Source organism: Orbicella franksi, chromosome 7 (genome assembly GCF_964199315.1).
Source record: "Orbicella franksi chromosome 7, jaOrbFran1.1, whole genome shotgun sequence".
Classification (NCBI taxonomy): domain Eukaryota; kingdom Metazoa; phylum Cnidaria; class Anthozoa; order Scleractinia; family Merulinidae; genus Orbicella; species Orbicella franksi.
The window spans coordinates 5,476,990-5,490,200 of record NC_138151.1 but is presented as its reverse complement, the minus strand read 5'-3'; the positions used below and the strand labels follow the sequence as shown (position 1 = coordinate 5,490,200).

At 40.0% G+C, this 13,211-nt stretch overlaps 1 protein-coding gene across 1 annotated transcript in view; it reads left to right on the top strand.

Annotated features, from left to right (window-relative positions):
• LOC145493497 (uncharacterized) overlaps positions 1 to 8,411 on the top strand; it is a 43,774-nt gene extending 35,363 nt beyond the window's left edge. Inside the window, exon 2 of the mRNA XM_081472981.1 lies at positions 7,752 to 8,411. The gene's annotated coding sequence lies outside the window, so the exon portion shown is untranslated. The remainder of the gene's footprint in view (positions 1 to 7,751) is intronic.
• Positions 8,412 to 13,211: the final 4,800 nt, after the last annotated feature.

Here is a 13,211-nt window from a genome sequence, read left to right as displayed (position 1 = left end):
TTAAATTCCTCTATTTATTTCCTATCATTCATTCTGACTAGGTGTAAAGTACTAGGTGGAAAATTGTATTCACCAAGTTTGAAGGATGTAGCTTAGCTAGAAGACGCTCAGTTAATTTTTCTAATTTTCCATACATTTGTCTGTATTTTTTTTTCCCGCGAGCCGCGTCCACCCGGCTAAATTTACAGACAAATGTATGGAAAATTACAAAAATAAACCGAGCGTCCTCTAGCCAAGCTACATCCTTTGAACGTGGTGAATAAGCTCGCAAATCTCACAGATATTTTTCATCGCAACCAATCGCAAAGCCCTGCAAGTTTACCGAAGGAGAGTGGTAATTTAGATCGCAAAACGCACAGATATATTTTTTTTGATAGCGAATTTACCGAAGGAAGAAAATAGCCGTAAATTTGCTTCCAAAGCTTCCATCGCCTCCAGATTTCACCTACAGTTCCTGTTTTGAATATTTCTCATCGCGGCCTGTCAATAACACTGGAAAACAATGAAGCCAACACTCCACGAAATCCCATCGGTAGTAACACGACCTAAACGACTACAGCAACATAGAGAAAAAGGTACACAAACGAAGCCAGGGAAGGCGTTGTCACTTGTTCTCCACAGTGAAAGATTTGAAGCGAAAAATGTGAAATTCGAAGCGAGTGAGACACTTGACACAACATTGTCACTGTCAATACAAATATTAACGTGAACCACATTCTGTTATCCCTGTGTTATTTTTTTGTTGAAGAACTGCAAAACTGCAAAACTTAATGTTTAGATTTATTTCTATGCGGATAGCCATTCAAAAGTTGATGGCATTAGTACATCGGCCAAAGCATCCAGCGTGATGAAGTCACATGAAAAACCGGACTTTGAATGTTATAAACGTTATAGATAAATAATCAGGTCTGTGATATATTTACATTTAACCAAATCGAGGAAGAACATGTAGACAGGACTCGACTGAGCGGCGGAAATCGAGCCTACAACAAGGAGTAAAACAACAAACCCAGAAAAAAATAATATTACCCTCGACCCTCGACCCTCGACTCTCGACAAGGGACCCTCGACCCTCGACCCTCGACAAAAAGATAGACTCGTGTTAATTGCCCCAGTCTATAAACAATCCAATTTCCATGATGAGACTGGCTCATAGCCACTTTGATCTAGTTCTCAGAATTAGATTGTCATAAGATTGGCTGAGAGAACAATGAAACAAACAACAGAGCATTGACCCAAAAAGTTATGAAAACAACACACAGCTGCCATGCATACAATTAGATGTAAAACAACACTGCTCCGATAGCTTCAAGGAAAGTGAGAGAACTTTTCCTTGAAAAGGCTTTCCTTTGAAGTTAACTTTTGACGTTTAGTTCTCTACCACGGTGCTATCTAAAGAGCAATGACCTTAATCCACTGAAATCTGGGAAAATGGCTCTTAGCAAAACCAAAAATATCGAGGAAATCGACGACCTGTTTGAAATGTTTCAAGCTATGGCGGCTCTTGGTATTTTATGTACAGGATTAAAAACTCTGGACGATCTGAAAAGGCGAGCAAGAGTTGAATTAAGTCAGACACCAAATAAGCCAAGCTGGAAAGCTGGGCAAGTATGAATTGATTATGTACGTACAGACGACACACATTTTCTATTTCTACCAATAACGAGGCTTGTCATTCTGAGAACCGGTCTAGTGCAGTCGATAAAGTGAAGCCTTTACTAGCGGAGTCGCTGAAGTAGTTTACAAGATTGAAATGTGGATTTTGCCTTCAGAGTTCAGTGCAAATCATCTTAAGTCAAACATCCATGCTCGATACGGCCGACTAGATTCGACGCGAAAGGAATTTCGAATCGTACGACTTGTGAATATGTATGGTTATTGACCAAGTGTGAGGTCAAGATGGCTGGATATTGGCCAAGTTCTTTTTTTGCGTGTTTATGGACCGAGACGGAGTCGAGGTCCATAAACTCGCAAGAAAAGAACGAGGCCAATATCCAGCCATCTTGACCGAACAAGCTTGGTCAATAAAGGATTTATTATATGGCTTTCGGGGAAATTTTTCTTGCGGGACACGGCGGGTAGTCCCGAGCGGGCAAGACAGCTCCATCTTCCCCACTCGGATAGCCAATCACAACACAGGATTTGATTCATCTTGCCCGCTCACGGGGCTAGCCAGTAATAATAAGTTATTGTTAAGTAAATTCGCCACCCGGCAAGTAAAGTTGAGTGGGAAACTATCACGACTCGCCAACATGCCGCATCTTACGCCTAGTGGAGCGCCCTGAATGTTATACGAACAGGAAACAAAGAACACTGCTTTTATATCTCGTTCTGTAATATAGATCGTTTTCACGTGACGTCATCAACTTCCAAAATCCAAAACTAAAGAGCCACGAAAATTTTTATCCTCATAAGGCATAAGGGGATCTAAACTTAGATTTGTTTACAACTTTTCACCTCAATAGCGTGCTTGGTTTGGAAACCAGGGGCCTGTTTCTCGAAAGACCCGGTAAAATATCGGGCCCGGTAAGTCACCCGGTAAGTCCCCGTAAACTCTTGGGGTGTTTCACGAAGCTCCCGTTATTTTCGATCCCGTTAATTTTTCCGCTAACTTGCCCGGTAATTTACGGGAGGTGGTGACCTCCCGTAAAGTTACCGGGAAGTCACAAATGTTGCAAAACCAAACAAAATGGCGGCCGGGGGCGGACTTTTTTGTTTCACGGTCTTATCAAAGACGCCCCTTTCTAGCCGATATGGTTGACAGCGAAGTCATTCAACGATTTCGGCTTTCACGAGCAAGAATAGAATGGCTCGTTGAGGAGCTTAAGGAGAGAAGCTGCCCGCTGGCTCTGGAAATCTAGGTAAATATAATTGTTGTTGTTTTATTTTTTACAGTTTGAAGGCGTTTGCATGGAAGCGCTATATTGTTTTTCAAAACCAACAAACGGCGGGAAAAAAAATTAATGAATAGATAAACACTGTCATGTAAACGCCGATCACTCGCCACGCGTTTTCGAACTGGCTTCTTTGTATGAACATCAAAATGGGTTCCTGTCACGCAAACCTGATCTTACTGCAAGCCAAACCTGTTTCCTGTGTTTTAATTGCAATTTTTTTTTTTTACTGTTTTTGGAGGAGGAAATTAGAAAACAGACGTTCGAAGTTCAGAGTTATGGCGGTGCGTGGCATACCGCTCCGATCACGTTTGTGGAAAAATATACACCTTTATTTTTTTCTCAAACATCTGAGCGGGCCGGACTCCTAAATCCTCGAATTTGATTGGCTAATCATACGCAAGTGACCGGTCCTGCAGGGCCTATTACTCCCGTAAATACCGGGCCCGATAACTTACCTGGCTGGTTAACGGGAAACTTTACCGGGCCCGAACGAGCGTTTCTCGAAGCACCCGTAAATTTTCCCGGTACTTACCGGGCCCGATAAAATAGCGGGTTGTTACCAATCTCTAGCGCGCGCTTCACGCTCGTTCGCGAGAGGAGGAGAAACACTTGGGACTATACGTACACATTCGATTCTGATCGATTCTGTTGTCGTTGCGACTGTGATGCTTTTTGAAGAACAGTGCGAAGTTTAACTTCGAAGTTATCGTTGTGTCAAAGGAGAGCAACTGAGAGAGATCGTCATTTTGCATGGTCATATTATTTGAAAGTGACGATCAATTGCCTTTGGTAGCTCGATTCGAAGACTTCGATCGACAATCTCGCTCTTTTCTAGGAGTGTTGTCTTTTTGCGTGATTCATTCTAATTCAAAAGGTTCCGCTGAGCAATCAAACAAGATCTGCGGACCGCCGAGGAAACAGTGTGAACTTTAGAACTTGAAATTTAGCTACAAACACTTATTTCTGCAATTTATACTGATAAGAATTTCGCTTAAGTAAGTGTACAGAATATTTGAAATAAGGAAGGATCTTACTAAAATTTTTAGGCGTGATTTAACCGTTTTCTCCGGCAAACATCAAGCGTAATTTTCACTGATCCCAAATCGACTGTTCTAGCATAAAGCAAGCCAAGATCAGTAGAAATGCGACTGAAACAATTATGTGATTGGGGAGAATAATTTTAATGTTCTTTATTCTCGTTTATCTATCGTGAGTACAGAACGCTTCTTCGTGTTTCATCTAGCTAGAAATGCTATAACCAACATTTGTCAGCATTTGTGCACCGTGCCTAATGCGACTCTTCGTTCGCGATCGCTCTATTATGTTTACTTTTTGTAGAATGTCTGTTCTCTAACTTCCATCTCCAAAAATAGTAAAAAACAAAGTCTGCAATTTAAACACAGGAAACAGGTTTGGCTTGCAGTAAGATCAGGTTTGCGTGACAGGAACCCATTTTGATGTTCATACAAAGAAGCCAGTTCGAAAACGCGCGGCGAGTGATCGGCGTTACATGACAGTGTTTATCTATTCATTAATTTTTTTTCCCGCCGTTTGTTGGTTTTGAAAAACAATAAAATAGAACTTCACAGTTATATAGCGTTTCCATGCAAACGCCTTCAAACTGTAAAAAAAAAAAAACAACAACAACAATTGTATTTACGTGGGTTTCCGGAGCCAGCGGGCAGCTTCTCCCCTTGTTTCTCTCCAATTCCTCCTTTAGCTCCTCAACGAGCCACTCTACTCTTACTCGTGAGAGCCGAAATCGTTCAATGACTTCCCAGTCAGCCACATCGGCTAGAAAGGGGCGTCTTTGAAACAAAAAAGTCCGCCCCCGGCCGCTATTTTGTTTGGTTTTGCAACATTTGTGACTCCCCGGTAACTTTACGAGAGGTCACGACCTCCCGTAAATTACCGGGCAAGTAAACGGAAAAATTAACGAGATCGAAATTAAAGGGAGCTTCGAGAAACACCCGAAACGTTTACGGGGACTTACCGGGTGACTTACCGGGCCCGATAATTTACCGGGTCTTTCGAGAAACAGGCCCCAGCTTTTCACGATACGGCCCACGGGCCGGATTTTTTCCCCGCTGCCTAAATTTCGCTCCTAAAAGTTAGCGGTAATCGTCAATCTTTTGCCTTCTCTACACATCCATCGACGACTAGTCAACGCAAGTTTATCTCTGTTCACTTTAAAATGCCAAGGAAATTTCACTGTAAGTAAATTCAATTGAGTGTTTTGAAGTTGTGGGAGTTTGCTTGGTTGTTTGTAGCTTGGTGCTGTAATGGCGCGTAATCCTGTGTTTCTTTCGCCGTAAAATTTGAGTCAATTTCAGACGAGTTTACCTCTCTGATCGTTGCCGTATTTAGGAGAATTTCTATGGAATACAATTAACGAATTTCCTCGCTTTCTGCTATCCAATTTACGGTAGAAAGGTCTGATTTCAACTGATTTCAAAAGCAACGACTGACAGAAATTGTCTTTGTAGTAAAACTTCAAACAATTCGCACGAAATTTCACACCACAAACGCAATTTTGAAGAACTTAACTGGTGAAATAAGTGCAACTAACATAAAGTAGTTCGAAAAAAATCTGTTCTTTAATACATCTTTCTTTGTCTACTATCTGAGTTACTCGCTCGTTGCCAACATTTTTTACAAATCGTTAGTAGACGGCGCGCAAGCCGATTCAAAGACAAGAGTTGCGTAAACAAACCCATTTGTAATCTGTAAAATCAATTTACCGCAGGAAAAATAAAATAAACATGTTATTTGCCGGCTGGGAGGTCCGTATGGCGAAAAACTGTGACCTCGGGCTTGAAAATGCTGCATTTCCAAGACCTCGGTCACAGTTTTCACCCGACGGACCTCCCAGCCGGCAAATAACATATATATCTGGTGATTTTTACCCTTTTTAGGAGTTAAGTGTTAGGAAAAGTGCTTGTGTAAATATTTGTTGGTTCAGTTAAGATAATCAGTCGCCTAGATAGCCAAAGTAAGTTCCAGATGTTTTCACTATTTTCCGGCCGCCATGTTGGTGGAGCACAGAGTTCCACCAACATGGCAGCTCCATACTGGGCTCTGTAAATTTGCGCAAAATATTTCGACGAATATCTGAAGTTTGGGAAAACGTAGAGACCCAAAACTTGGAGAAGTGTCTACTCTACCTGTCTTCTATAAGATTAAGATTTCTAGACTTTATCCACTAAATAATTTTCGACTTAGTTTTTCGTTGCGTGACAGTGAAAACCATCTTTACGAGGGAATGAGTTCAGAACTTACACGACTATTTAAGTAGCTCTAGCCATTCTCGTCCCCAGAGGCCGCGCTCCTTTTGTTCACCACCAAGAATCACGACCTCTGGATAGGTCCAGTGAGATTCCGGTTCTGATTGGCTTTACAAACACAATAGAATGAGACTGGAACCAATCAGATTTGTCAGACTTGACTCTGAGCAGGCGCAGAGTGACGGGAAGTCCGTGAATCGCGGACATCCGGTGTTGGACCCGGCCAGAGGTCGAAATTCTTGGTGCAGACAAAAAGGAGCGCGACCTCTTGGGACGAAAATGAAGCTCTAGCAAGCTTAAAACTGGGGCGTTAACTGTTACCATTTTTGTTAAAAGGAAAATTAAGTTAGACTGATTTTTTACCCTCACATCTTCCGCATTAAAAAACGTGACATTCTCCACGCTTTATGCGTTGCACGTTTCCAGCAGGTCGAGGGCAAACATGCGAAATAAGTTGCTACTGTTCCTCAGAGAAATCGACTGAAATACGAGCTTTTCTTTTTTTGTTGCCTTAGCCCTTCTTATTATCCAGATGTATTCTGTTTTGTGATTTACAGTGCGATGCCTCTTTTACTACATTTTGTACCGTGGCCTGTAAGGGACACCTCGATATTTTTCATTGTCACATAAAAAATTTTACTTTGGCGACTTAAAAATGAGCATAGCTTTCGTTTTTTCTCTTTCTTTGTCTCTCGACCGCGATTTTATTAATCGCCATCGCGACTAATAACTGTCGATCGCAACTAAAAACTCTCGATCGCGACTTAAAACTCGCGATCGCGACTTATAACTCGCGATCGCAACTTTTAACTCGCGATCGCGACTTATAACACTCGATCGCAACTTAACACTCGCGATCGCAGCTAATAACTCTCGACGGCGACTTAAAACTCGCAATCGCGACTTATAACTCTTGATCGCAACTTATAACTCTCGATCGCGTCTTATAACTCTCGATCGCAACTTATAGCTCGCGATCGCCACTTATAACTCTCGCTCACAACTTATAACTCGCGATTGCCACTTATAACTCGCGATCGCCACTTATAACTCGCGATCGCAACTTATAACTCTCGATCGCTACTTATAAATCTCGATCGCGACTTATAACTCGCGATCGCCACTTATAAAGAACATGATCGGACTTCAGTAAAGAAAGCGATGGAAACAATACTTTCTTACACCGGGAAATAATGATCATTTCAATATCTCGTCAGTTTTCCAAGACGTGGCAAATGTGTTTCAATAGCTCATGTTTTAATGTTCGACGCGTTAAAAAGCGGTCATCATCGACTGCAGCACCGGGATCGGATTTTACTGGTCGTTAAAATTACAGAATTGAAATTACACTTGGAAGTAGGATCACTGTGGATGAATGGACTGACAGTTTCGAAAACCCTTCCAAGTTGTGAGACATATTGGGCCTTTTCTTGCTTTCACTGTCTTTACTGAAGCTGCACTTTCCGTTGGGTTTGAAATACCAGTGGCGGATACAGTTTGAAAAACTGCGCCGGCTTTTCCCGCACATATTGCTTAACATTATCAATATTAAATACATAGGCTGATTCAGCTACCCTTGTGAGATGACTTTAAGAATTCCTAGGAATTCCTAGGAATTTCCTAAGAATTCCTAGGAAAAAATTCCTAGGAATTCCTAAGAATTCCTAGGAATTCCTAGGAATCTAAGGTGTGAATTTTCACGGTAATTCGGACTCGGAATTCCTAGGAATTCCAAGGAATTCCAAGTTTACATAGAGCTGACTTGGAATTCCTAGGAATTCCTAGGAATTCCAACTGAAATATACTCACCCTGAAAATTCCTTAAAATTCCCAAAAATTCCTAGGAATTTCTGAGAATAACTTGGAATTTGTAGGATTTTTTGAGAATAGGTTGGAATTTTTGGGAAAATCTGAGAAAAACTGGGAATTTTGTATCATTTGTAGGCCAGACAAAATTTTGATGATAAATGCCTAGCATTAAAATAACAAATAAAGTCACTGATATCACATCAAACAGGTTTTAAATGAATGGTTTATTACATTGGCTCTCATGAATTTAAACATAAGAATAATCATCCTGTTTCTTTTTCATTACATCAAGAATCAAAAGTAAAACTGAAAACAGATATGAAGGTCAAACTTTTACATGTTTGATAAAAAGAGAACTTTTTCAGATAATTTACTTTTTTAGTTTACAAATCCAACAATTTTCCATACACAAGATTTTACCTTAAATTGTTGTTATTGTGTGGAACATATCTGGATTTTCATGATTGTAAGGAATCAATGACAAGAACAAAACTGAGACATTCCTTAAAATTAAAAAAAGGCTGAGTTTAGGCAAACTTAGCTGCTCTTCAGTTATTTCTGTTGATTCTGCAGCTAGCCTCTTCATCTTCATCTTTGTTGTATGACACCTAAAACAAAATTTAAAAAAATACATTACACTGCGATAGATGTATGAGGTACTGTAAGACTAAGATCCAAATATTTATGTGCTCACAGTTTAATACATGCAGCTAATTAAGGCCTGACTGTAAGCTGGTGGAAATGTTAAAAGAGAAGACTTGATAATTGTGAAGGTGCTTGTATACTATTGATAAATATGTTACATAAATCTTGAGCTTACAGTAGACTAAATCAAGGTTTTCCTTCTTCTATAAGTGTATCAACAACTCTCGAATTGGAGGATATATATCACGGTTTTTAGCCAAATTTAGACATTAGAAATATTAAAAAAGACACTTAAAACATTAAAGGAACATTGAAATAATAGAGTAAACGCAAAAGAATATACGGATGGACAAAATTGAAGATCAACATGGATTGCCATACAGTCAGGCTGAAACACACAGGAGACATATCAAACTCATGCAGACTGTGGCTGCCTCGTTGGAGTTTTTGTCAAGAACTTTGACTGGGATCAGCGAGAACTGCTATATTTGTTTCGTTTGAACAAGTGTGGCGAGAGAAACGACTTGTTATTCGCAAATCAAATTGTTTAGGCATGCCCTCTGGGCAACCTAAATTGTTTCAACCTTGCTTTAGCCAGAATTCATTTCATGCCATGACTGAGTGACCCACTCGTGTATGATTCGTGATGACAAAGTTCATTCAAAAGCTTTTGTCTAAATAAAAGAAGTTACTTTGTATAATATAGGGTTACTTGAATTTGATTACTCACCAAATAATTTTGTATACAGCTAATCTGCCCTTTGAATTTTTCCCTGTTGAAACATCCACAGTAAGACTTTCTTTTAGCTCCAAATCTTCGCCAAGAATAACATGTTTCTCATTAATGACACTCACGCTGTTTTCTTCTAGTCACAGGACCGCAGAAAAAACCATTTTGATATAATTTTGGAAGTGAAATCTACTAATACGCACGAGCGATCAACCGTTAATGCTAAATTCAAAGATGGGCGCCAAAAGAGAATGACTAACGCGATCTTTGTCACGCTCAGTCACGAGGATAGTCACGTGAAAATTCGCGTGCTGTGATTGGTTCAGTTGATCAGTTGAGGAGAGAATGGAAACTGGAGAAGAAGGAGAGAGAGACTGGCAACAAGGTTGCCAGACCAGTCGCTTTCCATAGTAACTCTGCTTCCCTTTCCACGCTGTGTTGGTGGTCTTTTGAAAGATGGGTCTTGCTTCAAAAGGAAAAAACTACACAAACTTTTTACGAAGAAATCGAGGAAACTGGAACGTACTTTAACTAGTTGATCTGTTCCCGACGGTTGTCAAGATAACAAAGGATCGTGAGGCACTTAAATCAAGTTCACTGCAAAGGTAAGGAATCCAATTTTATAGGGATTTTCTGTTATGATAAGCTATAATTCTAAATAAATCAAACTAAGCAATGCATTGTGTGCTCTTTAAAAACCCCAAAAGCCGAAATTCACCTAAAAGGTTTCAGATCGACCTGAGAAAACGAGATAAATTCTGCAAAATAAGCTTAAGCTTGTTGTAAGTCCACCAAATCTATTTTGAGAGCCCACGTGTTTCAACACCCAGTCAGCACGATGCAGCAAGTAGAAATTTGCAATGCTTATCATTTTTTCCTTTGAATTATTTATAAGGATTAACATTATATGAGATCTATAGTCTTTTCAATACATCAAGATGTAGGTTTTTTTTATTTGTCATTTATTTATGTCAGTTATTTATTTGTTTCCCACTGACTCATAATCTTTTTTATTCTTTTGATTTTGTTGTGTCATGAATTAAAGTCACCGCGAGGACAAGGAAATACAAGAAACATATTGATGATCCCACTATACCCATACCAAAATCTACAAGATTTGACCACATAAATTGCTTAAAGCAGTCTAGCTCCCAGGCCAGTTGATGTCATCTCCCTCTCTTGCATCACTTTTTCCTGGAGATCATTTCCAGCACCATGAACAGAACACCTCAGAGTTTTCGGCTCGCCTGAGTGAGATGGCTGTTGACAGAAATGTTGTGGATGGCTTTGATGGACTATGGAGTCAACCTTTATGCAAGAATTGAAGCTTCACAGAAGCATTTGATGAAATTGAGTTGCCTATACACTGTACCTGAAAAGACCACAGAAATACCAATTGATGTAATACACACAACAACTCAGATTTGTCCACAGACAGTGATTCAGATAATGATGTTGAAGTTTCTAGTTCTGACTCCTCTGAAGAAATTGAGAACTCTGACACTGATGGCCATTCACTGGACTCCCCTGATGAAAGTGAAACTAATTGTTCACAAGAAAAGAACATTTTCTGCCAAAGAATATGCCTGTATGGCTATTCTGGCCTTAATTTCAAGACATTGTATGACAATGAGAGGCTGCTAAAGATATCCTTGTTTTAATGAAACTACGGATAATTTGTCCAGAGAATGTCACAGTACAGTTTTGCAAATTTACAGCAAGTGTGTGGAAACTGTGACCTTTTCATTTCTGACATCTGTGAGAGATGTCTTCCTCTTTTTCCTAAAGTCATAACGGATCAAGTCAAAAATTGTTCAACAGTGGGCTGTGATGGGTATGTGTGTGAATCTACAATTATATTAAATATATACATGCATATATCTACTTTTGGTTTTATTGAAATTGTAAATAATATATATACATTTATGCTGACAGGAATTTTTTGCCTAATCTATTTATCAGATCTGAGAGCATCCATTTTTCTATCAGTTAAACTCTGGGTGTTTGATTTAAGGGTCCATACGGGCACATATACACTAACAAATCAGGTTGGATCTAAAAAGCAATGTCATGAGTGCTATAGTTTTATGTTGAGTTGTCAGACTTAAACTGGAATTAATATAGTAACATTTGTTTGGAAATAATTACCTTGGAGCTTGACAACAATAAAAAGGTATGGAACTCCAGGGAAACGATCCTGTTGATTTTTACTAATTCACAGAAACTGATTCATGCACTGAGTTCATCTTTAATTTTGACATTTTGGGAAATTTATAGAAATTTCAAACACAATATTTCATGTGTTTTAGCTGTTCCCAAAAATTCCCAGTCATACTTTTCACTATTCCCAAATATTCCCAGAAATTCCAAGGTCTTGGATTAAGCATAATTTGCATGGCTTGGAATAACTTGGAATTCCTAGGAATTCCCAATAATTCCCAGTCATACTTCCACTATTCCCAAATATTCCCAGAAATTCCAAGGTCTTGGATAAAGCATAATTTGCATGTCTTGGAATAACTTGGAATTCCTAAGAATTCCTAGGAATTCCTAGGAATTCCCAGACTACTGGGAATTTATTTCGCAGGGGTAGTTCAACTCCAAAGTAGGTCTTACCTGAACCTTTGAATTTATCAGTGGAGTCCTCTGAGTTCTCTGGCAGCCAAACCCTCAAACAACTGGTCGGCAAAATCTGACCGCGCTTGAAACCGACCGTTGGACACAAAATTATACGGGAACAATGTTTTAGTTCCAAAATATTACGAGGTTACGGGAGTCTCACCGGGCCCCAGGCAAAAATGTGAAAAGACTGCACGAAAGAAGAAACGTCATTACCAGATAACCAGTTATATCACGGTAGAACATGAAAGCAGAACAGACGATGATTTTCCGCGACCGGATCAACGGTGGTTAAACATACAACTGAACGTGGGAAAAAGGAGCGTCAAGGGAAAAGAAACCGATCTAATTTCACGCTATAAATGACAGCAGAACAGACTTCTATTGTTTGCTGGTAAATAAAACTTTAATAAACAACTAACATTATATTGTAAGCATGTTTTCAAACAAAAGGTCAAGCAGTCAGAGAGTGTCAAGTGACACACTTCAGTCAGTCATCCCATCCGGAATGTAATTTCTAGCCAGAACTGATTTGTAAAACCACAATGTAAGCTATTTGAACACCAAAAAAAATTTTCCAGCTAGCTAGCTCTCGATAAGCTAAATTCTCAGCAAGATTCTGTTTATTGCTAAGATTCCCAGCCAGCTCAACTTTAGTCTGCAGAGCGGATATTTTGCGGAGCGGATCCGACGGGTACTCCTGGAACGTCTCGGGGTTGCGGTTTCATGTCGCTTTTGTCAAGGAGATGTGAACATTATGGAAAACGTGCTATCGCAAAATGGACTTGGTTCACCGTGGATTATACGATGCCAAAATGAAAGCTACCCATCACAAAGCTCTAATTCAGCCTTCACAACAACTGAGAAGGGGAAGGGTTTTGAGGTCAATAGGGCAACAGTTCTTGGCCTTCGATCCACCGGTTGTGTTCACGCTGCGACCTCGAAATTTCTGAGTTTTATTGGACTCGCACCGATAAGCAAATGCTGCTGGGCTGTTCAAACCAAAACAATCGAGGGAGAGGTGCGGGTTTTACTCGAGGAAGAACTGAATGAAGCGGCTCGCGAAGTAAAAGAGTGGAAGTTTTCTCTTGGAGAGTTGAACTGTTCTCGCGAAGACCTCGTTAATGCTGTAGTCGATGCAGGTGTGACCATAGATGCTTCTTGGTGCTCAAGAGGCTGGACAGCTACCGACGTTGTCATAGCCGCTATTTCTGTGGACACAGGAAA